This window comes from Mustela nivalis, assembly GCF_964662115.1.
Source record: "Mustela nivalis genome assembly, chromosome: 10".
NCBI classification, from domain to species: Eukaryota; Metazoa; Chordata; class Mammalia; order Carnivora; family Mustelidae; genus Mustela; species Mustela nivalis.
The window spans coordinates 95725267-95749738 of NC_139029.1; the positions used below are offsets into that span (position 1 = coordinate 95725267).

At 46.2% G+C, this 24472-nt stretch overlaps 2 long non-coding RNA genes across 3 annotated transcripts; one reads left to right on the forward strand and one right to left on the reverse strand.

Moving 5' to 3' along the window:
* The first annotated feature begins 544 nt into the window (after window positions 1–544).
* On the forward strand, window positions 545–10887 carry LOC309841756. Of its 2 annotated transcripts, XR_014299294.1 has the most exons (4): window positions 545–2607; window positions 2858–3007; window positions 9730–9819; window positions 10809–10887. It is a non-coding gene; the product is annotated as an uncharacterized lncRNA (long non-coding RNA). The 2 variants fall into 2 exon arrangements; XR_014299295.1 differs by lacking the exons at window positions 9730–9819; window positions 10809–10887 and adding an exon at window positions 3725–4059 and having other exon boundaries at window positions 728–2607.
* LOC309841757 lies at window positions 4672–24406 on the reverse strand. Its single transcript, XR_014299296.1, has 2 exons — window positions 21291–24406; window positions 4672–5148 (listed from the first exon to the last, which is right to left on the reverse strand). It is a non-coding gene; the product is annotated as an uncharacterized lncRNA (long non-coding RNA).
* Window positions 24407–24472: the final 66 nt, after the last annotated feature.

The window sequence follows — 24472 nt, forward strand, 5'->3', positions numbered from 1 at the left end:
AGAAAGTCCAGAGAAGGCAGTCTCTCTTGCTGCCATAAGAAAACATTTAAAAATATCCAACATCTGAAGTCTTAATTTGAGGAAAATTTTAAAATTCTCTCCTTACTTTATTTGGCTCAGGACCACCCATGAAGGTCCCACTCTGACAGGTGAGTTCTTGGCTCTTCTTCAAGCAGCAAAAGACTGGGTTCTCTGCCACAGGCACATTGGGAACCGGACTTCTACCGTCCTATGAATCTAACCCTGTGAACTACTTCCCCAGGATCCCCAGGGGATCAAGAGAACAAAGGAGACTGAGGGAGCACCAGCTCCTCATGGACAAGTCACAGTAATGTGTGAGACCAACAAGGAATAACATTCCCCAAGCAAAAGTGATGGATTTGTACTGCTGGTAAATGTCAGTTTGGGTTGCCAAGAAAAGGGTGCCCTCTTAGAATGTGGCAGTATGACTAGGTACCACTTCTTTGGAGGGCCATTAGACAGGAACTAGCAAAATTAGCAATGACAAATACTTTGATTAGGAAAGTCCACTTCCAGCAATATCTTTTAGGGAAATCCATGCATAAGTGATAAGAATATTTGTATAAGGATGTTCTTTGAACAAGCATTTGCAACAGTAAACATTAGAATCAATGTCACGTCCAACAATTAAGGCATGTTTGTCTATACACTAATCCATCGAAAAATCAATCAATAAATAATAAATTACCAACAAACAAACAAACAAGCAAACCACAAAACAATAACCCATCCATGGAAAGATAGCCATTTGTTTAAGAAGATGAGGTAAATAACAGAAATGGTGACGAGATGCCACTCAAAAGTTTTAATTAACATTAAGTGGTCAAATGGTTTATATGCGCATCTCATAAAAATTTAAATTAATTCATGAAGGAAGTACTCTTATTCACCCCCTCTTATAGACAAAGAAATCGAGGCACAGAAAACTCGTGATTTGTTCAAGCCACATGGTGGAAGAACCACAATTGCACCCATAACTCGAGGCTTCACCGCGAGTGAAGACAGGTTTTGTTGTTCTCAATTCTTAGGATTTTCTAGTTTCCAGGATGTGCAGTTGTAAAAACCCAGTTTTGGGAAGTGAGGCTCTCTGCAGTGCCTCTGGGATAAAGAAAGGCCCAGACGCTTACTTCTTTGCTGAAAAATTCCTCCTTTTAGGCACTTTGATGCAACTTGGGTCTTCGGGCAGGATATTTCGGGGTCTGATTTAAAGTGGGCAGAAGTTCGGAAGACTCGGAGGATAAATGAATTCACTAGCAAGTAACCTAAGGTTCCAAGCTGCTGGGAAAAGAGACCGTCCCTGGGTGGGATCGAACCACCAACCTTTCGGTTAACAGCCGAACGCGCTAACCGATTGCGCCACAGAGACACGGAGGGCCTCCTTTCTCCACTCACTTCCTGATCTCAGAAATTGCTTTCCAACCTCTGGCTGGGGACATCTCATTCTCTCACTCCGGAAACCGGAAGGGCGGGAGACACTGAGGCCACCGGTCGTCTCACTGGGCACGTGTGAACATCGACACCGGGCCAGACACTCGGGGACTCGAAGAGCCCAAAGTCGGACCCACCGCCCCTCCGCCTGCTCCTCGCAGCCTCATCGCCTCCTGGCTCCGGAAGTGGCCCGCAGCCTCTCGGGCTGAAGTCATCCACCTTCCGGTTCTTAACTCCGATTTCCTCCCGGCGCTCCCAGGGAGTCCCCGCAGGATCAGGCTGACGCGCGTGGTCTGGGCGCTACCTCAAGGCCCCAGCTCGCTGCAAGGGTAGACTCAACGGGGCCGGGCGGGCGTGGCTCGCGATGCAGCGGGTGTCCCCGAGCCGGGCCGGGCCCTGGTAGGCACTCCCTAAATGGTTGGTGACGGATCCATTCTGCCGTGGGGGCCCAGGGGAGCCAAGAACTGCAGTGTGGGCATTTGAGTCCTACGAGGGGTTAGGGAGAGGGAAGACAGCAAAGGTTTCTCCGAAGCGGACGAGCTTTGGTTCCCAGAGCTGATCGAGAATGCGTCGAAAACTCCGACTTTGGACTCGTGCGCCCTAGGATGGACCTGAGTCCCCACCCTGAACCGCCACGCAGCAGCCTAGTATGGCTTCGGCGGTCCGGGGCCGGGGTGTCGAGGGTTGAACCCAGGAAACTGGACGAGAGAAGCAGCGGGGGGGCGTGGGCAGCCTGGTGAGGGGCGGGGTACAGGACGCGAGCACTCAGCCTCTGAACAAAAGGCCGATTTTCCTTAATTTCGATCACCCGCCATTTGCCGTGTGAGGTTGATGCTCTCAACTCTGAAAAACAGTTTTCCTCCTTTAAATGCCCGGTTTACAGACGGCAGCGCCATGAGATATTACCCTTTGGACCTGGCGACCTCCCAAACGCGGGCATCGGAACTGCTGGGGGGCCCACAGTCCCTGTTCATGGCTGCAAACCGCACCCTTGGGGGGAATCGGCCCGGCCCCAGCCCCTCGCCCCCCGCCCGAAACCGGCTGTGCGCTCCTCCGCGCCCCTGAGCCCTGCAGAGGAATGTGGACAATGGTGAAGTCTGTACTTCCAAGAGGTGCACACTCAAAGACAACCGGAGAGGCTGGTGAAGAATTCTAAAGGTGTGTCTGAGCGAATTTATTATTATTACTGGAGTAAAGTAAGAATGCTTGTACTGAGTCGGACGATGACCCCTGTAGCTTTAATCCCACATAAATAGAGCTGAAAGTTCTCTACAGCTTTGTAGCTTTGTAGCCATTTGAGGGCTACTTCCAAGCATGCACTCACGTTTTTTTCTTTATAAACGTAGCTAACAATATTCTATTTATTAATATGTGCGTTCCTTTGAGTCTCAATTTACTTTCCCGACAGCCCCTCAAGAAGAGGCGGAGAACACGCAGGGCTTGGGCACAGAAAAATGCACTTGGCGTCACGTCAACTTTCACCTGAGCCTAAAGAACTTGTGGGGGGAAAGCGCCCCCTCGTGGACGATTGGAAAATTCCAGTAACAGGGTTAAGGAGGTGAGAATCTGTGGTAAGCCTCGGTGGGACCCCTTGGGATGGACTGAAAATCCTTTTATCCTGGAGATCCTTTCCATGGAAGTCTGGGGTTCAATCTGGACGGAAACTAGCACCGAGAGAGGCCCTTCTTTAAAAGGCCCGGGGCGAAGGCTGGCATTGCTCCCTCACCTGAACCCCATCTCCACGCAGCACTTTTCATCCGCTACGCTGGTCCCTCCTTGAACTCAGAAGTTGGAAGATCCTAGGCCTGGACTGTGATTTAGTGTCCATCAGCCGTGGGCCGGAGGAAATCTATTAAACTCTCTACAAACCTATTTCCAGATTAGCCACACGCTGAGGTCTTGGCTCAGGTATTACATTTAAGCAACGATTCCAAGCTGCTAGGGAAAAAAGAAGCGCACCTACTTCTCCCGTCTTGCTAGCTCAGTTCATAGCGCTCTAATTTTAGGGTCCTGAGCATCGCCCAGCGTCCAGTGAATTTTATTTGGCTGTGTACGGATTGGGTACCCTCCGTGGCCAGTGCCGTGTGGATCCCCGAGGTAGCCACGAGGGGGCGCACCGTCCCTTTCCCTTGGTTCTCGGCTCCCAGAACCACTTCTTTCCCCCTTCCACCTCCCCCACCCCAGTTTGGGTAGTAAATTAATAAAGATGTCCAGTTTCACTTTCTCTGAGACTGGCACAAACCAAGATTCTTATTCTTTACCACCCCAACTGCAGGATCGTCTTGAGTTGCGGCATGGGAGGTTTGGTTGCATAAGCTCAGCTGCCCAGCTCGGAGGCTACCTCATTCCCTCTGCAGCTACCAAACTATAGGAAAAGGCTCGAAGACAACTGGTTTTGAAAGTAACTGATTTCCTCTGTAATTTTAAATGTTCTGTTCTATGCATTAAGAAGTCTTATTCCTGGGATGCTTGGGTGGCTCAGTTGGTTAAGCCTGGGAGGGTGGTTGAGACTGAGCCCTGTGGGGGGAGTTCTGGGCTCAGCCCGGAGCCTGCTTAACATTCTTTCTCCTCTGCCCCCCCCCAATAAATAAATCTTTAAAAGCTTTATTCTAAGAAGCATGTGCACCTTCTAACCCCCTCCCCAAATAAATAAATCTTTAAAAGCCTTATTCCAAGAAGCATGTGCAGGTTTCAGCAGACCACAAAAGGAGTCTTCAGTAGAAAAAAGGTTTGAAATTTGCATGCTTGGGAGAAAAGACCCGGTGCACCCAGGAGTGAGGCTGGGGAAGAGAATGGGGAGAAGATTCAGAACTAAGAGCTATGGAACTGGGGAAGAGGAGAAAGGAGATACATTCTAGGGACTGGTCCCCACTAAAGACCGCTTGTCTTTCTGGGCCTCCCCTCCAACCTTTGTCTTTCAAAGCAGCCTCTCCCTCTTCCACTGTCTGATTCTGAGAATTCTGGCATTTTCTACTAGGCCTACTAGGCCTACATGAAGTTCGTTCTACCAGCACCAGGAACCTTACAGTTGTCCTTTTGCTAATCCTCTCTTTTGTAGTCCTAGGAGAGTCTGTGGGTAAGGCAAAACTTTACCTCTACTGTCTTAGGGACTCCATATGGGCCTGAGAATTAAGTTGACACACGACAGATTACTAGGAGAAAAGCACATTGATTTTTACATCAACATGGAAGGTCCAATAGGAAAATGAAAATCAAAAGTAGTGGGTAGGCCTAAATGTTTTTATACTGGGTTGAACAAAGGGAGGCAATTATGAAAAAGCAAGACATATGGGAAGATTAAAGGAGGATATAAATTATTTTAACAAGGTCTGTACCGATTTCTCTGGGCCCTGACTTCCTGTCTCACATGACAAGAATGCTTCTTTCCTCCTGATGCAGTGAGGGCATCTTTTACATGCATCTCCTGCTTTCAGGAAGGAAAAGGGAGCGCGCTTTTCCTGCACCTGCTGTCAGAGGTGTCAGAACGCTCTTCCTGCACCTGCTGTTTTCCAGGTGCCCTTAGCTCAAAACAATCCTTATGTCAAAGTGTCATATTTTGGGATGGCGTATGTTGCCACTCTTCAAGCTCAAGCATGGGAATATGCCCAGAGAACAGCATAGTCAGTTCAGATCTCCTTGTGATACTGTGGGGTTACCATGCTGAAAGTGAGTCCAGAAGGTCCAGATCATACTTGATATCTGTTAAAAATAAAAACAAAACCCTTCACCTAGGTCATTTGTAAATGTGGAAGATAGTATTCAAATTATTTAGGAATCAGTAATCTAGGGACCCCTGGGTGGCTCAGTCAGTTAAGCATCTGCCTTTGGCTCAGGTCATGATCCCAGGGCTTGCTCAGCCGCCTGCTGTGTGCCGCTCACTCTCTCTGACAAATAAGTAACTAAAACCTTCATAAATAAATAAACAAACAAACAAATAAATAAATAAATAAAACAAGGATTTAAAAAATAGAAACCAGTAATATATGTAAAAATCCTTCATCTTATCTTTTTAAAAAGTTTCTGAAAGCACTTTATTTACTTCTTTAGTTTCGTTCTTTAACCTCTACACCCAACATGGGGCTTGAACTCACAATCTCAAGATCGAGTCACATGTTCTAATGAGTAAGCCAGCTAGGCACCCCTAAAATCTTTCATTTTATTTTTATGTTAAGATTTTATTTGTAAGTAATCTCTATACCCAACTTGGGGCTCGAACCTACAAACTCGAGATCAAAAGTCTCATGTTCCATAAACTGAGCCAGTCATTTTAGGCACCTTCACCTTAAAGGCACTGGGAAGAATTCAGGGTTTCCACCCACAACTCTAATATAGTAATACCACGAGATTAGTCTTCTCACTTTAAACAACTACAAAGATGGACAAAATACGTGCAGGGTCTGTTTACAGACACTGGACAGAGGTAGTGCAAGGCTGTGATTCCATGAGAGAGGGTTGAGGTTGGCACAGCAATCTGGAATCCCAGGAGAATACGGTATTCACACTGAGTTGTGAAGGCAGACATCAAAATCAGGGCAGGTGAAGTTAACAGGAATCTTCAGCACAGAGCATTGGAAAGGAGAAAAGATGCCAGTTTTCAGAAGTCCACATTTGGTCTCCTGCCAGTCATTTGCTGAGTGTAAAGCAGCTCATGCGCAGAAAGCTACTATCCAATCTGGCTTACCAGAGGACGGATGCTACAAGGTGGCAAACAACAGATCCTAGAGATCAGTGCTGGCAACACTGGGACTCAGGCTCTGTTAACAACTCTACCACTCTGAGTATAGAGGTGATACACCAGAACTGCTCTGTTTTAGGTGTGAAGACCACACCCTAGTGTCAAGCTTGACCCTCCCTAACAAATATTAAAACCAAGCCCTGGTAAGATTAACAGAGGGAGGAGCCGGAGTTTCCAGGTTGAGTCACACCAAGTTAGAGCGCTTTAGGAAACCCCTTGGACTTTCCAAAGATCCACCTAAACAAAACGTAAATCCAGTGCTACACAAACTCCAGGTCATGCATTAGTCATCAAATTGGTTAGTGGAACATATATTGATACTGTTTGGAGGAAGGTATCAGAATCTGAAATCTCTACAATGTATCATTCAAAGTGTGCTATAAACAATAAAAAGTACTAGACACACAAAGAAACAACAAAATGAGGCCCACTGAATTCATACTTAAGAAAAAAACAGCAGTCAAGAGAAACCAGTTCCCAGGGTATTAATTTTAGCAGACTTCAAAATACATATATACGTATAAATTACATATGTATATTTTATATAATTATTTATAAGTAATATACATGGAACAAAAGGAATATACAATGTCTTTGAGTGTCCTGGTTTGTTTTTTTAAGATTTATTAATTCATTTTGAGAGAGAGAGAGAACCAACAAGACGGGTAGAGGGAGGGGAGAAAGATTCTCAAGCAGACTCTGGGCCGGGCCCTATGCAGGCAATTTAACAATCCTTAAATCACTACCTGTGCCACACACTTAACCCACTGCGTCACCCAGCTGCCCCCATTTTGTGTTCTAATTAAAGGAACTGACACAAAAAAAATGAAAATCATAAAAAGAATCAAGTATTTCACACGGTTGATATACTCTAAATTAGCAACCAATATATGGTGCTGTTACTGGAAAGTTTGGGAACCAAGTGGTAGAAATGGGAGTGGCTCCTCTCACTATTACCCCTAGGGATATACTAGTGAACATTTTGCTTCCCATCTACCTCTGTAACTTTGATCTGTTGATCCAGCAGTCTTAGTTCCCAAGTCTTAGTTCCCAAGGGCAACTTGGGCTGCTACTACACAATGGCGGTTAGGAGGAGTATTTGAGGAATGCAGAAAAGCCATCAGAAGACCCTTTGGAACTCTCATTGCTCTCTGACTGAAAGTCAATGGAAATTTTAACAATCCACTACAGGTAACACAGAGAACGGTCCAGAGACTCTAGGAATGAGGATTTATAGATCACTCCACCAGAAAGACAACTGCTAACACAGAAGTGTGGTGCTTGCTGAGGGCAAAAGAAATATGTAATTAGTAGCGAAGACAGTCATAAATACCAGTGGCAGTTGCAGAAGTGAGGACTCGTAATAAAATATGAGTATTTCTTCCTTATTTTGATACAAATATTTTTGCATATGTATGAGCCAATATTTTCCTCTTTCCTTTTCCATCCCACTACCAGCTAACAAATATAAGATGTGTTGATAGTACTCAACTTTTAATCTAAGTAGGGGGAATGACGGTGATTCAACTGGAAGAGGAATGAACATCATTCAAAGACAAGGGATTTTATTCTTTGCGGGGAGGGGGGGGGCTGGCATGTTTTCACTATTTGAAGAAAGCATGATTTTCCTATTGTCTTTAATACTGAACGTTAAAAATGATTTTTAAAGGAGCAGGAGGAATACCACACAGACACCAAGTCTGTAAGAGGTGGACTGTGGTGGATTTGTGTCCATTTTCATTCTAAACCGGAAGCACATTTTCCAGAATTCCTATTCGTGCACAGTTCTGCATTAGCTTAACGTATCAATTTGGAAGGTGGAAATGGAAGTGGCTGCCATATTCTATTAGAACCTGGAGAAAGACAATTCACACGTGCACTTTATCAGCTGATTTATTTTCTGGGCATATGGCAGTAGGCAGGCTTGTTTTAACAACTCTTGCCCTATCTCTCGGGGTTTCTTCTGTTCCTTAGCACTGCTGGACGTTTAACTCCTTGACACTACCAGCTAGATATTACTTAACGTTAAGATTGAAAGTTTGGAGTGTTGAGGCAAGTTCTACGTCTTTCCTCTTTTATGGGGTTCACTGTCCCACTCTGTCCCTGCAAAGCTAGCTTTGTTGAACCCTATGCTAATGCTACTTAAATATACTACTTAAATCCTGGGACGTTCCTGTGATAATGCATCTTAAGAAATCAAATACAGAAACCAGCAGATAAAAACCACACTAAAAACTCAACAGAACTCTCAACCAAAACTATCCAAAACGCAACTAAAACAGTTTTGGAAAAACGTGCCAAAATTCCCAATGACATAAAAATTGTATAAATGCCTCTTCTTTAAAAAGAAACGCTAACTCAAAAGACAGCCACTACTCAGTATAAACAGGACACCGTAAATCTGAAAAAAAATACTACAAAATGCCATCATTGAAACAAACGTATAAACATGCAAGAAAACTAAAGCACATACAAACTAAAGCAAAAACCCCTCTTATATTGTTTGAGAAACAAAAAAACGCACTCTACTCTTATAAACAAGAATCACCAGGGGAAAGCGCGAACGCAGTCCCCCACTACCACAAATTATGCAGTCGAGTTTCCCACATTTGGGGAAATCGCAGGGGTCAGCACATCCGGAGTGCAATGGATAAGCCTCGCCCTGGGAAAACCACCTTCGTGATCATGGTATCTCCCCTGCCAGGTAAGTATGACTTCCCATTCCTCCGCCCCACACCAGCTGCAAACGCCTTGCACTCTTCACACACGACCACTTCGCTCCCCACCATTCTTGAGCCCCCCAACGCCTTCTACGCACGCAGCACAATGAACCTCCGTCAACCGCCCGCACTGCTTCCCATAGCCCCGGAGATCCCATTGTTATTTAGGCAGCAGCTGTCGAACCATCAGCCCCCGCGCTGCTATATTTACATAAGACACGCCCTCCTCGTGACGTCACAAGAACCCTGACCTCCGGCCTACCTCCTCCCTTCCACCCACCCTTCCCCGGCTCCCCTGGTCTGGTCTTTCCTTCCCAGCCCCATCCGCGGCGGTGGCGGGAGTGGGTTCTGAACCTCTGCTCGCCTGTAGGGAACCTGACAGGCTGTTCCTGTCTCTGTACCTTTCTTCAAATAATGCCTTTCAGTGTGTAAAACAGAACAAAGGAAAGGGGTTCCTTTCAGATCCAGTCAGCTTTCTGATTGCAGCACTGTGTGTACATCTATTAAAATTCACGAGGCATCACAACTGGTGGCGAAATCTAGTCCATTCTTTTTTTTTTTTTTTTTTAAGATTTTATTTATTTGACGGAGATCCCAAGTAGGCAGGCAGGGGAGAGAGAGGAGGAAGCAGGCTCCCTGCTGAGCAGAGAGCCCGATGCGGGATTCAATCCCAGGACCCTGGGATCATGACCTGAGCCACCCAGGCGCCCCTGAAATCTAGTCCATTCTTGAAAGTTCAGGTTCATGTACGGAACATCTCATTCATTTCCCTTTCTAAGCCTTCGATATGGGAAAGTTTTCAATTTTTTTTTTTTTTTCTTCTAGTCCTTTTCTGGAACACACGTTATTCTGAAAGCAGAAAGTGTTAAGGGTCCTCAGTCAAAGCCTAGACGTAGCTTTCGGGACTCAGGGTAAGTCATTTTTGGCCTGATTGTTTTCCATGATCTCTGGTGCCCTACCTCGTTACTCGCCTGAGCACACTTCTCCGGGAACTTCCCAGGAGGTGTCCGAATTACCAAGCAAGGCAAAACCTTTAGTTAAGAATTTTAAGGGAATTCAAGAGAGTGCAAAAGCTAACAGTCTCTACCAGGCTAGGAATTAGCCTAACCCTATCAGAGACAATAAATCAATGGTAAAACTCCCAGTACCTTTTCCAAAAGTAAACAAGACCCTATATTCCTTACCAGAGATAAGGAGCCCTAGACCCCACCCAGCACGCCCAGAGCCCCTCTCCCCCTTGGCCAACTACCGGCTGCTTCTTCAAAGTGTTGTTCTCGGCGATAGGAGGAGCACCAGCCTCATTAACATAACATTAGACGCACCTTAGAGGCCTGTTTTCTAAGTGCGATGCAACATTCTGTCTGCCTTTACAGGCTATGACCACATCCCCTTTTTCTGAGAATTCATCCTAACCCTAGGTAAAAAGAACCTGCTGACCCCTACCTGGGGAGCCGCAGCTTTAGAATTTATTCCCCCTCCCCTTCCCCATGATGTCCTTATTTGCAGCAAAGTTTCCTTTGTGCGGCAACTCCACTTGGTGAAGTCTCTACCTGTCACTCACCAAGGAGGGAAGTCAGGTTAGTTTGGTTACAACTCAAGCTTGGACCTCCTGAACTCATCCCTCTTTTCCTGAACTAAATGTCTGGGGGTTTTTTGCTTGTTTGCTTGTTTTTTAAGGATTTCATCTATTTATTTGACACAGAGAGAGAGAGATCACAAGAAGACAGAAAGGCAGACAGAGAAGGAGAAGCAGGCTCCCTCCCCGCTGAGCGGAGAACCCCATGCGGGGCTCCATGGTGGGATCATGACCTGAGCTGAAGGCAGAGTTTTAACCCACTGAGCCACACAGGCGCCCCTAAATGTCTGTTTTTGACTTCCTTGCTTTTACTTTGGATTCTGGCAAGTGTTCTGGAGGTCAACCTCCCAATCTGATTGAACCTGTGAATGTCAAAGAAAGAATCAACGGAAGCTACAGAGAACTACAAAGTGGTAAGCGAGAGTGGCACTAGTGCCTTAAGTTGTTGTTGTTTTTAATTACATCTCTCGGTTAAATTGACTTTGATCCAAAGAAGGGGCATTGTTAAAAAGAAAACTGCAGACCCAGAACGGCTTCACTTAGATTAAAATGCCAAGTCAGTAGAGGAGGAGGACTTAATACCTAAGCTAACTGAAGTTTCACACTGTCCCGTCAGAAATGTAATCTTGAACCAGTCAACATGGACTTTCCTGGTCAATACTAGGAAGTGGGTTTTTTGTTGTTGTTGTTTTGTTTTTAAGATTTTTATTTATTTGTTAGAGAGAGAGAGAGAGAGATACAGAGCGCAAGCACTGGCACACAGAGTGGCAAGCTAGAGGCAGAGGGAGAAGCAGGCTCCCTGCTGAGCAATGAGCCTGATGTGGGACTTGATCCCAGGACGCTGGTATCATGACCCGAGCTGAAGGCAGCGGCTTAACCCCACTGAGCCACCTAGGTGCCCCCGTGAATTTTTAATAATAAAGCTAATTAGATTTTTAAATGTACTTGGTTGAATTTTTTATTTTTATTTTAACATTTACTTGACCGCAAAGAGAGGGAACATAAGCAGGGGGAGTGGGAGCCGCAGACTCCCCATGGAGCAGAGATCCGGACAGATGTGGGGCTCCATCCCTGGGACCTGGGAGCATGACCTGAGCCAAAAGCAGACACTTCATGACTGAGCCACCCAGATGCCTCTGAATTCGGTTTTTAAACAGGTATTAGGGTCAAGTTTGCCTCCTAGAACTAGTCAGGGAAAGTTCTGTCTTCTATTTTCTGAAAGATATTGTAGAGAACTGGTATTGTTTCCTTAAATGTTTGGTAGAATTCAGCAGTGAAACTAGGTCTGGTTTGTTTTCAGAAGCTTATTGAGGCAATTAGGCCTTATTCCTCCTTGTGAGAGTCTGCGTAAATTGTGTCTTTCAAGGATCTGGTTCATTTCATCTAAGTTATCAAATCTGGGAGCAGTTGTTCCTTATAGTCCTTTACGGTAATTTAATGTCTGCGCGATCGTACTAAGGGTCTTCCATTTCTGGTATTACTAATTTCTATCTTCTCTATTTCTCGTTTAGTTTGGCTAGAGGTTCATCAATTTTATTCATCATTTCAAACAAACTAGCTTTTGATTTCACTGATTTTTCTCTATTAATTTTGTTTCTAATTTTTATTGCTTTCTGCTCGTTTTTATTTTCTTCTCATCTTACTTTGTTTTTTGAATTTCCCGAAGTGAAATCTTAGATTATTGATTTTAGATCTTCTTTGCTAACACACACACTTCCACGAACGAACTACTCTTGCTACATCCCACACGTTTTTTAAAAAGGTTTTGAGAGAGGGGGAGAGCAAGCAAGCCAGTGTACACCTGTGGGGAGGAGTGGCAAAGGGGCTTGAGAGAGAAGCTCCATCCAAGGACCTCAGGATCATGACCTGAGCTGGAGGCAGACATGTAACTGAGCTACCCAGGTGCTCTCATCCCACACATTTTTTTTTTAAGATTTTATTTGACAGAGAGAGAGCGCATGAGCGAGCGAGAGCACACACAAGCAGGCACAGCAGCAGGCAGAGAGGGGGGGGGAAGCAGGCTCCCCGCCCAGCAGAGAGCCTGACTCGGGGCTCAATCCCAGGACCCTGAGATTGTGACCTGAGCAGAAGGCAGAGGCTTTAACCCACCCAGGCGCCGCCCAGACATTTTTATAAGCAGTATTTTCATTTTCATTTAGCTCAAAATAATTTCTCAAGAATTTCCCATGTAGTATTCAAAGTGTGTTGTATAATCTCCAAATTGGGGTTTTCCAGCTGTTACTGATTTCCAGTTTTGTTCCATCGTGCATTGTATTTCTAGTTGGAAATCTTTAACTCCAATCACTACTGAATCTGTTTATTTCTCCTTACAGTTTCTATCAGTTTTTGCCTCATGTATTCTGTTCTTAGGCACTTATTCATCGAGTATTATTATACCCTCTGGATAACTGACCCCTTTATTATGTAACGCCACTTTTTATTCCTTGTAGTTTTTCTTGCTCTTAAGTATATTCTGTCTGAAATCAATATAACCACTCCAGTTTTCTTTTAATTAGTATCAGTATGGTATACTTTCGCTGTCTCTCTTAATTTACCTGTGTTTGTAAGTTGCTTTTTAAAATGTTTTGAGACAGAGAACGTGAGAGACAGAGATCAGGAGCAGGGGGGCAGGGGTAGAGGAAGAAACAGAGTCTGATGTGGGACTCTATCCCAGGACCCTACGTTCCTAACCTGAGCCCAAGGCAGACTTTAACTCACTGAGCCACCCAGGCATCCTAAACTAAGCTTCTTACAGGCAACATAGAGTTGGGTCCTGTTTACCACTCTGATAGTCTGTTTTTTAGTTGATGTATTTAGACCATTTAAAGTGATTACTGGACATAGTTGAACTAGTATCTTCCATATCTGCAACGGTTTCTATTCACTGCTTTTGTTCATTGTTCCTTTTCTCTTCCATTCTTTTTCAGCCTTCTATGGTCTTCAGTGAGCATTTTACATGATTCTCTTTTCTCATCTCTTAGAATATCAATTCTGTTTCTTTTTAAAATGTTTTAGTGACTGCCCTGTAGTTTGCAATATACATTTCCAAGCAATCTGGGTCAACTTGCAAATAACACTGCAACCCTTCACAGACAGGGCAGGCAGGTCCTTGTAACAGAGCATTTCCAATTCCCTCCACTGCCCTTTGGAATGTTGCTGTTTGCCCACTTAATTTCTCCACAAGCTATAATCATCTAAGACACACACACACACATTCTTTTCAAAAGATTTTATGAGAGAAGAGAGCGAGCACTCGAGCCTGAGCAGGATGGGGGCCAGAGGGAGCAGCAGACTCCCTCCTGAGCAGGGAGCCAGATGTAGGTAGGGCTTGATCCCAGGACTCTGATATCATGGCCTGAGCTGAAGACAGCCACTCAACCAGCGGAGCCACCCTAGCGCCCAATATAATTATCTAATATAGTTTTGCTATATTATCATTTTGAACAAATTGTCATCTGTTAGCTCAGTTAGTAAGATTTTATTTTCATTTATTCTCATTTTGTTTAGTTGGTGGGGATTTTCTTTCTTTCTTTTTTTTTTTTTTTGGTGGGGATTTTCTTACAGCACTTTAAATATTTCACTGTACTCTTTCTTCTTGATTGTATGGTTTCTGCAGAGAATTCTGATGTAATACTTAATCCTTGTTATTCTATAACCAGGATGTTTTTTTCTTCAGGCTTCTCTCAAGATGTGCTCTGTGTCTTTGATTTTGTGCACTTTAAGTATTATATGCTGTGATGGTTAATCTTATGTGTCAACCTGACTGGACCATGGTGTCCAAGTATGTGGTCAAACGTTATTCTGGATGTTTTCTGTGAAGGGAGTTTTTTGGATGAGAATAACGTTTCAATCAGTGGATTTTAACTAAAGCAGAATACTCCCTATACTGCTGCCAGGTCTCCTCCAGTAGGTTGAAGGCTTCCCCAGAACAAGTGAGGAGGAGCTCAGCCAGCAGACTGCCGTTAGACACCAGCTCTATCTAGCCCTTCTCTGAGTCTCCAGCCGGCCGAGCTCTCTCATCACATGGGACTCATGAAGCCTCCACAGTCCCATAAGCCATTTTGGTACCAGGAGCTGCTCTAGAGGAACAGAATCTTCAGAATGTCTTTTAATGGGCCCGGGGTTTCTGGAATTGGCTCTCTGATCTGATTCGATTGAAAGACACTAAAAACTCTATTTCCAGTAGCAAAAACAGTACTGCTAGTCCATGGTATAACGTGGCAATAGAGATATGCAAAGTATCACTGGATACTCCTGCTCAAGCACCTAGAAAAGGCAGGGATTTGGGGGACTATGTACATGATATTTGAACATTTTGGTCAAACTAACAAAGGAGACTGGCTCACTCCATCATCAAATAGAAATGGTACATACGAAATAGGGCCTAAGCAGGCCCTGAAGGTACAAGGAAGTTACATGAAGAAGGGGCACAAATGCCCCTGGTCCCCATTCTTGCTACACGACCCCTCTCACGGCCTGCACCGTGAGAAGCCTTATGGGGCATTCCCTACAATTCACATAGAAAGAGAAGACTGGAGCCCCATTTGCATATGGTTCTGCCTGATATGCAGGCACTGCCCAAAGGGGGACAGCCTTAGGATGACAGCTCTTTCTGGGACAGCCCTGAAGGACAGTGGTGAAGGGCAACCCTTCCAGTGAGTGGAACTCTGAGTAGTATACCTGGCGTTTCATCTTATTCAGACGGGACATGTTGATCATGTTGATTGGTGACAAGGGAGCCCGGGGAAGAAGTACGTGGATAGACTTCTCAGAATGAGCACAGACACGAAGATGTGAATAATCGTGTGGGTAAGAGGACCTGTTCTGTGGATACCAGTCTGCTTCTTTCTCTAGTCACCCACTCTGGCATCACCCAATGGGCTCCTGAGCAAAGCGGTTATGGTGACAAGGATGGAGGTTATGGGCAGGTTCAGCAACATGGACCTCTACTCACCAAGGCTGGCCTGTCTACAGCTACTGCTGAGTGCCCAGTCCGCCAGGAGCACAGACCAGTCACCAAGACAGCACCATTCCCTGGTCAAATACGGACAACTCCCTAACGGCAGATCCGTGACATCGGGCCACTTCCATCATAGATGGCACAGTCTTTCTTCTTACTGGAACACTCTGAGCACAGGTTTGCCTTCCCTGCCCACAACGCTTCTACCAAAACACCTGTCCATGCACTTGCAGAATGCCTTATCCACCCCTACAGCATGCCACACAGCATTATTTCTGGTTACAAACTGGATTTTGCCTCCCCGGCCACCAAACTCAGAGGTGTGTGCCTGACTCCCAATGTGCCTGCTTGGAGACAGGGCCTTTAAGGAGGTAACTCAGGTTATGAGGTCCAGTGGGGCCCTTAATCCAATGGGACTGGTGTCCTTCTAAGAAGTGGAAGAGGCATCCGAGCTAGCAGGTGTCGGAGGCAGGCCTCTGGTCAGGGCGGCCTCCACCATTAAAAGATGGCGCCTGGCTAGTTGCCAGGTTAGGAGTGCCTCGTGAGACTAAGCGGAAGCCCAAAGAGGAAGTAAACAGCATTGGTTGCTAGCGAAGTTGTTCCTTTAGGTGTAGAGCCTGATTCGCTCCCTCCTGTACCCTGCTCGCTGATTGGTCATGTAAATGTATATAAGTGTGTAGACTTGCAGAAATAGAGAGAGAGAAGATACATCTAAACTGGGGCTTCTTGTTGTCCTTGCGGGTTGAGGGCGATAAATGGTGCCGAAACCCGGGAACTGAATAAAGGTAATCCACAGGAAAGCGGGGAGTAAATGTCCGCAGGTAAGCGGGGACATTAGCCACGTTCAAAAGTGGGAATTCCGCGGTAAAGCAGGGAGTAAAGGTCGACTGAAGTATTTGCGTGTAAAAAGTTAGTGTGCTAGTTAGTGTCTTTAACGTCCGTGTCTGTTGTCTGTGTGTTCATAATGGGATCTGAAGTATCTAAAGTGCAGTTGGAAGGGTCTTTAAAAGACCTGCTGAAAGCCAATGGAACTCCACTAAAAGCAAAAGCTGCTCAGGCCTTTTTGCATAAGTGGAAAAGGCGGCTCCATGGTTCCTAGATGAAGGCTTGCTAAACATACCTCAATGGGACCACCTGTGATCCAGGGTTTGGCCCCTGTGAAACCTATTAATGCCTCGGGGCCATATCAACCTTTTAAGTTGCCCAGGTGCACCAATAACAGGGTATGGCCACCTGAATGGTCTGGATGTCAGAGTACCTTGCGCTCAGTTTACATCAATGAAATGCATAGCTTTACATTCACTCCACACTCTCCTACTAATAAAAATAATACCTTTAAAGGGTACAATTATTCCTTTCAAAATCCTAAGCAAGGCAATCCCTCCTCTCCCTTTGATGCATGGCAGGTCTGTAACTTGCTAGGAGCATGTACTGATATCTCAGCAGTGTCCATGTTAAATGGTGGCAAATTCCTCAACTGTTCTTATAAACAAAATGACTCTAGTACCTTTGAGGCAACAGTTAATGTGTCTTGTCCCAGTAATATTACTTATCGGCCCACTCCCATATGCATCTCGCCACTGTTCCTTTTCCTCGTAACAAATGCTAGCGAGCTGAATGATACGTTGAATTGCACTAAGAACTGCTATCTTCCCCAGTGCTGGAATGTCACGGCCTTCAAGCTGGCTGTGATTATGCATATCCCTACCCATGTTCCTATCCCAGTTTCCATTCCAGAGGACAAGTTACCGGTGGTGCTATCCAGAAAGAAGAGAGATTTTGGTATCACAGCCGCCATTGTGACAGCATTGGCTATATCTACAGCAGCTGCCATGGCAGCAGCAGTCTCGCTTGCTGCAACGATACCCACTGCGGAAGCTGTGAACACCCTTGCAGAAGGAACGGCGGCTGCCCTTCAAACACAGACTCTGATCAATGCACATCTGCAAGCAGGAATCCTAATAGTCAACCAGAGAGTGGATTTGGTTCAAGAACAAGTGGACATATTGGGGGCCCTATTGGGACTGGGATGTATAGCACCCTTCCCGGCAATTTGTGTAACTCCCATAGCCTATACTAATATGAGTGACTTACAGTATGTCTCCCGACAGCTCTCCCAATACTTGCGGGGGAATTAGTCCGCAGAATTCCGAAACTACACTCAGCACCTGCTACTAGGCATAACAAGGATAAATAACACTAGAGTTGAGCTTGCAACCCTCCCAGAGATAATCAAAACATTGCAAGATGTGTTAACCTTTACGAAACAATGGGCTAGTGAAACTGGTCTGATGACAATCCTCGTAGTGGGCTTGATTCTACTAGTAAGGAAACTGCAAATTTGGAGGCTACAGCAACCTAGGCAACAGCAAGCCATGGTGCAGGCCTTGTTAGCCATCGAGGCTGGAACATCCCCCCAAGTGTGGCTAAGCATGCTGGATCGGTAGTCAACGACGGGTAAGATTGGTGGGGGAAATATACCAACCTAAGACAGGATGTAGATCATTGATATCTGCCGTCTGATGATAGGTAAGGATATTCCCCGCCACTGACAACCTAAGACAGGCACGATCCCCGCCATAATAGAAAAAAGGGGGAGATGTCGGAGGCAGGCCCCTGGCCAAGGCGGCCTCCACCATTAAAAGATGGCGCCTGGCTAGTTGCCAGGTTAGGAGTGCCTCGTGAGACTAAGCGGAACGCCCAAAGAGGAAGTAAACAGCATTGGTTGCTAGCGAAGTTGTTCCTTTAGGAGTAGAGCCTGATTCGCTCCCTCCTGTACCCTGCTCGCTGATTGGTCATGTAAACGTATATAAGTGTGTAGACTTGCGGAAATAGAGAGAGAGAAGATACATCTGAACTGGGGCTTCTTGTTGTCCTTGTGGGTCGAGGGCGATAAGCAGGGTGTGTGTGTGTGTGTGGGCATGCACACACGCCCACACACGTACACCTAAGCACAGAGGAAAGGCCATATGAGGACACAGAGAAAAGGCAGCTCAGGAAAAGAGTCTTCACCCCAAAAAAAAGCTAGCACCATGATATTGGACTTCTCACCTCCAGAACTCTGAAATAATTGTTGTTGTTTAAGCTATGGTATCTCGTTATGACCGCCAAAGCAGACTATAAACTCCTTCTGCTCAGGGAAGTCACTTCACAGAATACCAAGTGCAGGAGCCCACGCTTGTGGAATTCATGAGTCTGACCATGATCCCCACCATCCGGAAGCAGCTAGCGGGAGAAACCAGTGGGACGGCCTCCTGAAGACTTAGTTACAGTGCCAACTGCCACCTGGGTTGCAACACCTCGAAGGGCTGAGCGAGATTCTCCAGGAGGCCGCATATATGCTCTGCGTTGGTGTCCAAGACGTGGTGCTGTTTCTCCCACAGCTGGGATGCATGGGTTCAGGCCTCCAACAGTAGAAAAAGGAGTGATATCATTCACTAGGACCTCTAGTGACCCTAGCAAAACCTTTGCTTCCCGTCCCTACAGCCTTTTGCTCTCTTGTTGGACCTACACTTTCTCCTGTATGGCCATGCTTTCCAGCTCAGGTGTGCTTTTCTAATCCTAGAACCAGCAGGATCAACAGCCTTGCTAACGTTAACTTAGCCCCGTCACCAGGCAAGTGTCACAGGATTTGACAGGTAAAGAATCACAGGACTGTCCCTGTTGTTTGGTGTTAGAGACTGAACTGTGCTCCCTACCCTCACCCCGAATTCTTATGTTGAATCCTAACGCTCCATGTGACTGTGTTTGGAGGTAAGGCCTTTAAGGAAGTAATAATCGTTAAATGAGGTTAATAAGATGGGGCCCTGATCTCACAGAACTGGTGTTCATACAAGAGGAGGAGGAGGCACCAAAGCTCTCTCCTGTTCACAGAGAAAAGGCCATTCAGGGACAGAGTGAGAAGGCAGCATTCTCCAAATGCCGGGAAGAAGTCTCATCAGAAGCTAACTCTAGTCTTCTGGCCTCCGAAATGGTGAGATTATGTCTGTTGTTTAAGCCACCCAACCTGCAGTACCTCGTTATTGAAGCCCAAGCAGGATGCATGTAATCAGGATGCATTCACTGACTCCGGCTATGTAACTGGAAGTCAAAGTATGTTTTGGAATAAGCACTGTCCAATTACACGGTCGGCATATCGTGTCTTTTGCACTGATAGTGCCTTCCTTAATTATACGTATATTGAAGCCCCAGGCAAGGACCACAGAAACAGGCAAAATGGGGGGGGGGGTAATTATGGAAGGGGGGAAAGATAAAAAGTTTCATGACTGTATCCTCTCATCACCTTACAGATCGAAGTCTGCACTTTAGGAACCCTCAGATTCAATCTGAATACACAATCATTTAAGCAACTGAGCCAGTTTTTCCAACTTGCTCCTCACATGCTTGGAGAAACAAGTATTTCATTTACCACTGAGAGCACCATTCTAAGGGTTATAAAGCTGTGGTGTAACATTATGTCACATGTAAGGATGATAAGGAGATGTAATATTCTGTCTCTTTGTCTTTTTTTCTATATCCAGAATCTCCTCTTCATTCTGCTAGCCCTGATCTGACCACAAACTGGAATCGCAACAATTCTTAACTGCCTCTGAAAAATCTGACCTAATTATAAACACCCATCTCCAACTAGTACAGAGATTAAGTATGGTGACTAAGGAGTTAAGAGGGCCACTATAAAAATTCACCTATAGCTGCGGATGGTGGTTACAAGTTCCCACAGGCCTATCCCGAGGTTTCTGTTCAGCACCAAATGCACAGGCATTTGGTGTTAATTTGCCTAGCTCCTCAAGGTGCTCATCTGCGCCACCTAAAGGCCTCATGAGAAGTTGTCTTCTGTTAAAGGAATTAAAACAGTACCAAAGGGAAGTTTGTCCAGACACACATGAAAAGATACAGATTTCATAAAATCGAAGTGCAATTCCACATGTGCTTAAGAGACAGGAAGCTGTAAGAGGAAGGAGTTTCCACTCGGACAAGAGAAAGCTGGATGATCTACCGAATCATTCTTTTGAGCTCAACAGAGAGCTGAGATTGCAAGACCACTGGGTAGACTGAAGTCCAAAAGCCCAGTAAAGCTCTCCAGGGACGGAGGTACACATGAACCATTTCCTGTCTGTCAGAGAGTGAAAAGGAAAGATGGCAGCCATAAAGTGTGAAGGAGAAAATGACTGCAATTTTAACCATTTCTTACAAGCCAAAGCTATCGTGACAGTTTACAATCCCAGAGGCTCCTGTGTATAAGGTGGGGTTTTGCCTGTCTTTCAGGATTTTTTTCTTTTCCAAGATTTTATTTATTTACTTGAGAAAGAAACGGGGAAAGGGACAGAGGAGAAGCAGACTCTCTGCTGAGGAGGGCCCCCAACGTGGGGCTCGAACCCAGGACTCTTGGGATCATGACCTGAGTCAAAGGCAGATTGCTTAACCAAGTGAGCCACCCAGGAACTCCATCAGCTCTTTTTCCTCAGGCTTCTGCCAAGGGATCTGACCTAATATAACCCCCAACTCCAACTAGAACAGGGCACAGCAAGGACTCTGGGGTGCCTCAGTGGTGTGGGCACAGAGACCAGGATCAGCTACCGCAGGCACAAAACCCAGTCACTTCTCTCATTTGTAAGAAAAGTCACCTATCATTGATGTTAGAGTGAGAAACCCTGCCAACCCTTGCTTCCAAGTATAGGTCAGCCTCAATAAAGGGGTGAACCGGGCTGGGGAAAGGGGCTGAGGAGAAAGCTGAGGAAGTTGGGGAGAGATGAGAGGTGCAGCAGCAGAATGGGAGGAGAAACAGAGCGAGGATGGGGAGGACTTACATTTCTGGGGCCCTTCTGTTCAGGACAGCCCCCGCTCCCCCACCACCACCACAAGGACACTCTCTCCACTCATTGCTCTCTCTTCCCCGCTCCTCCTCAGAGCCTGGTTCTCTGGCTTTGCCGGCCTTTCTGTGATCTCTTAACATCCTTTCAACAGACTTCTTTCCTTTTGAAATCAGTCACAGTCCATTTCTGTTCCTTGCAGTCATAAAGCCTGACTCACTTCAAGCTTTCCTGGAGGAATACTTGGTGATGTTACGGCTTAACTTTTTCGTTTTCCAGAAGGCACTTTCATCTTCTCCTCAAACTTTGAGGAGAACATCTTCTTCTTCGTAACAAAGTAGACCCTTTGCCTTCTGCCTCCATTCAAGCCTCATCCAGTCTCGAGGAACAAAATACCTCTTCCAGAGCACTGGGCATCTTTCATTGTTTTTCAGGCAGCGGCTTTTTTCTTTCAATGTCAATTTTTTTTTTCTCTTCTGTGTACTGAGTAAGGGAAGGATTGGCTTTGGGATAAAATGAGGAGGTAAAGGGGAAATTAAGTACACAGATGGCTATTTTGAATGTAATATGGATTTACATCCACTATGTGCATATTTAGTGTGGTGGTATTTTGTGTACCTAAGTCATGTGCACACTCTAAGACACCTTGGGTACACATACCCTGTGGCCCAGTCCTGGGTGCTCTTGGGTACATGGATATTATGTTTGTCATTTTATTTTGTTTTGTTTTTTAAGCGTGCAGTTTCCAGGTTATGATATATTGAGAAACTGGAATGGAGAGGACTTGGCCAAACACTCTGAAAACAGTCTTAAGAGTCAGAGCCCTGCCTTGTGGCTTTAATGGTATGATGTTGATTTTGAGTCAATACAAGCCAAGTTTGGTTTGTCAGAGTGTTTGATGTTAATGTTAAACACGGCTGATTACTTTGTATTGTAGGCCTAACAAATACAGAAACAGAAACAGAAGAAAAGCTTACAACAGCAACAACAAAACCCAGAAATGTGGGGGGGGGGGGGAATCCCCCTGCCTCCCAGTCCCACTCCACTGCTGACACACCTTTACCTATTGCATGTAGGAGTCAGTTGGTGGCTTTGGAGGGTGAGGGGTGCTTTGTGACCAAGGGACCCAGGAAGTCCCAAGTCTTGCCTTTTCTCTGGGCAATGGGAAAAGTGTGAAGGCAAGGAAAAGTAGTCACTGTACTCTTAACAGAAATTTCACCTCTGGACAGAAAACTGGATAAAACTGGGGTAGAATCTGTGGTTTATGAACTCTTCCCTAACCCTAGGCCCAGAGTGGATTTTCCTTATTTTCTGAGGTGGAAGAGACATGACAGAAGTCAATCAAAGGAGGCGGACAGAGAGAAAGCAAGGTGGATGAGCAGCGACGCGGGCCAACTGTAGTCTAGTCTAGTCCTGCCAGTACAGAGAACAGACTTGGGATTGCCGACCGGCTTGTGGATGCTGGATCAGTATTTAGACACCTCTGGCGAGGGACAGCACACCACCTCTGTAGGGGTTCCATGGTGTAATGGTGAGCACTCTGGACTCTGAGTCCAGCGATCCGAGTTCAAATCTCGGTGGGACCTTTCCCTTAAAGGGGACAGGGTGGTGTTTTTTTTCTCTTCAAGGCGGACAAGTGCCTTCCCGCTCCTCACCCGCTCCTCACTCCGCCCCCAATCCCGCGGAGGGAAACTCCGGGCACGTCGCCCCCCGACCCCACGCCTGGACCCCTCGCAGCCGCGTCCTCCGCGCTCCGCAGCCTCCTCAGGAACCCGGAACCCAGAAACTCGCATCTCAGAGCGGCCCCGGCTCTCATCCCCACCCCCACCCGGCGCCACGGACACTGCAGCCAGAGCGGGGGCTCCGGGCCACTGCGGCCTCTCATCCCCCACCGCCCCTCGGGCCTCGAGTAAAGCCCGGCGGCTGTGACCACTAAATGCTGTGACCCCGAGGGCGTCTCGCCGCGCGACCTGTCGTTGCACCACTTGTCAGGCAGGTTTTGCTGGAGGGTGCTCTGGTTTTGATGGTTCGGAGACCTCAACCGGAAGTACACTGGCCTGTTTTTTGAAGCAAGGCCTTAAATCCTTATTCCGCTTTTCCCGAGCATTAACTCTGAGATGCTTCCAGCCCAGAAGATTACAGTCATTCTGACCACAGAATGCGTTACTTCACTGTCCCTGGGGGGCCTGGGTGGGGGGTGTCCACAGCCACTGAACAATGATCCCTGGTGTAACTTTAATAAAATCCGTTTTCATCACGTCCAGTGTCTCTGCAGTGTTGCACCCCAAAAGTGCTTGGGTCCCAGGCCCAATCTACAAATGTAAATGTGCTACTCACTGACTCCTTCGACAGGCCCATCTCATACCATAGTCCTCCCTTCCTATAAAATAGAACACCGAAATAGGGAGAGGAGAGGGTAGGTAATCTGTGCAGTTACTCTGGACACTTGAGGGAGCGGGATCTGAAAGCAGGAAATTGAACCGAAGATAGCACGACTCCAGAAGAGAGGCTCAGAACCACTGGGTTCAAAATTCTCTTAACTTAAAAAAAATAGCATTGCTCGACAGGAAATTAAGGCCGTTTTTTTGAAAAAGGACCTAGGAAAATCCATGCCGCTAGCGAAAAACTATGCTACAGGGGACAGCCACCCTTCCTAGCTAAGACCACAAATTCTGAAAAGTAAGAGTTTTCCTTTTTTTTCCACCTTTACTAGGCAGACACACGTGCGTAGCTGACTCCAACTCCACCTAAATACCACAAATAGTAAAATGAAAAACACTACGACGTTAACACTTACACCAAACTTTAACCATAATGCCTGACTTTCAACAAGAAAAAAAGCCAGGGGAAAGCGCGAACGCAGTCCCCCACTACCACAAATTATGCAGTCGAGTTTCCCACATTTGGGGAAATCGCAGGGGTCAGCACATCCGGAGTGCAATGGATAAGCCTCGCCCTGGGAAAACCACCTTCGTGATCATAGTATCTCCCCTGCCAGGTAAGTATGACTTCCCACCCCTCCGCCCCACACCAGCTGCACACGCCTTGCACTCTTCACACACGACCACTTCTCTCCCCACCACTCTTGAGCCCCCCGACACCTTTCCCGCTTGCAGCACAATGAACCTCCGTCAACCGCCCGCACTGCTTCCCGTAGCTCCGGAGATCCCATTGTATTTAGGCGGCAGGGGTCGAAATCATCATCAGCCCCTGCGCTTTCTT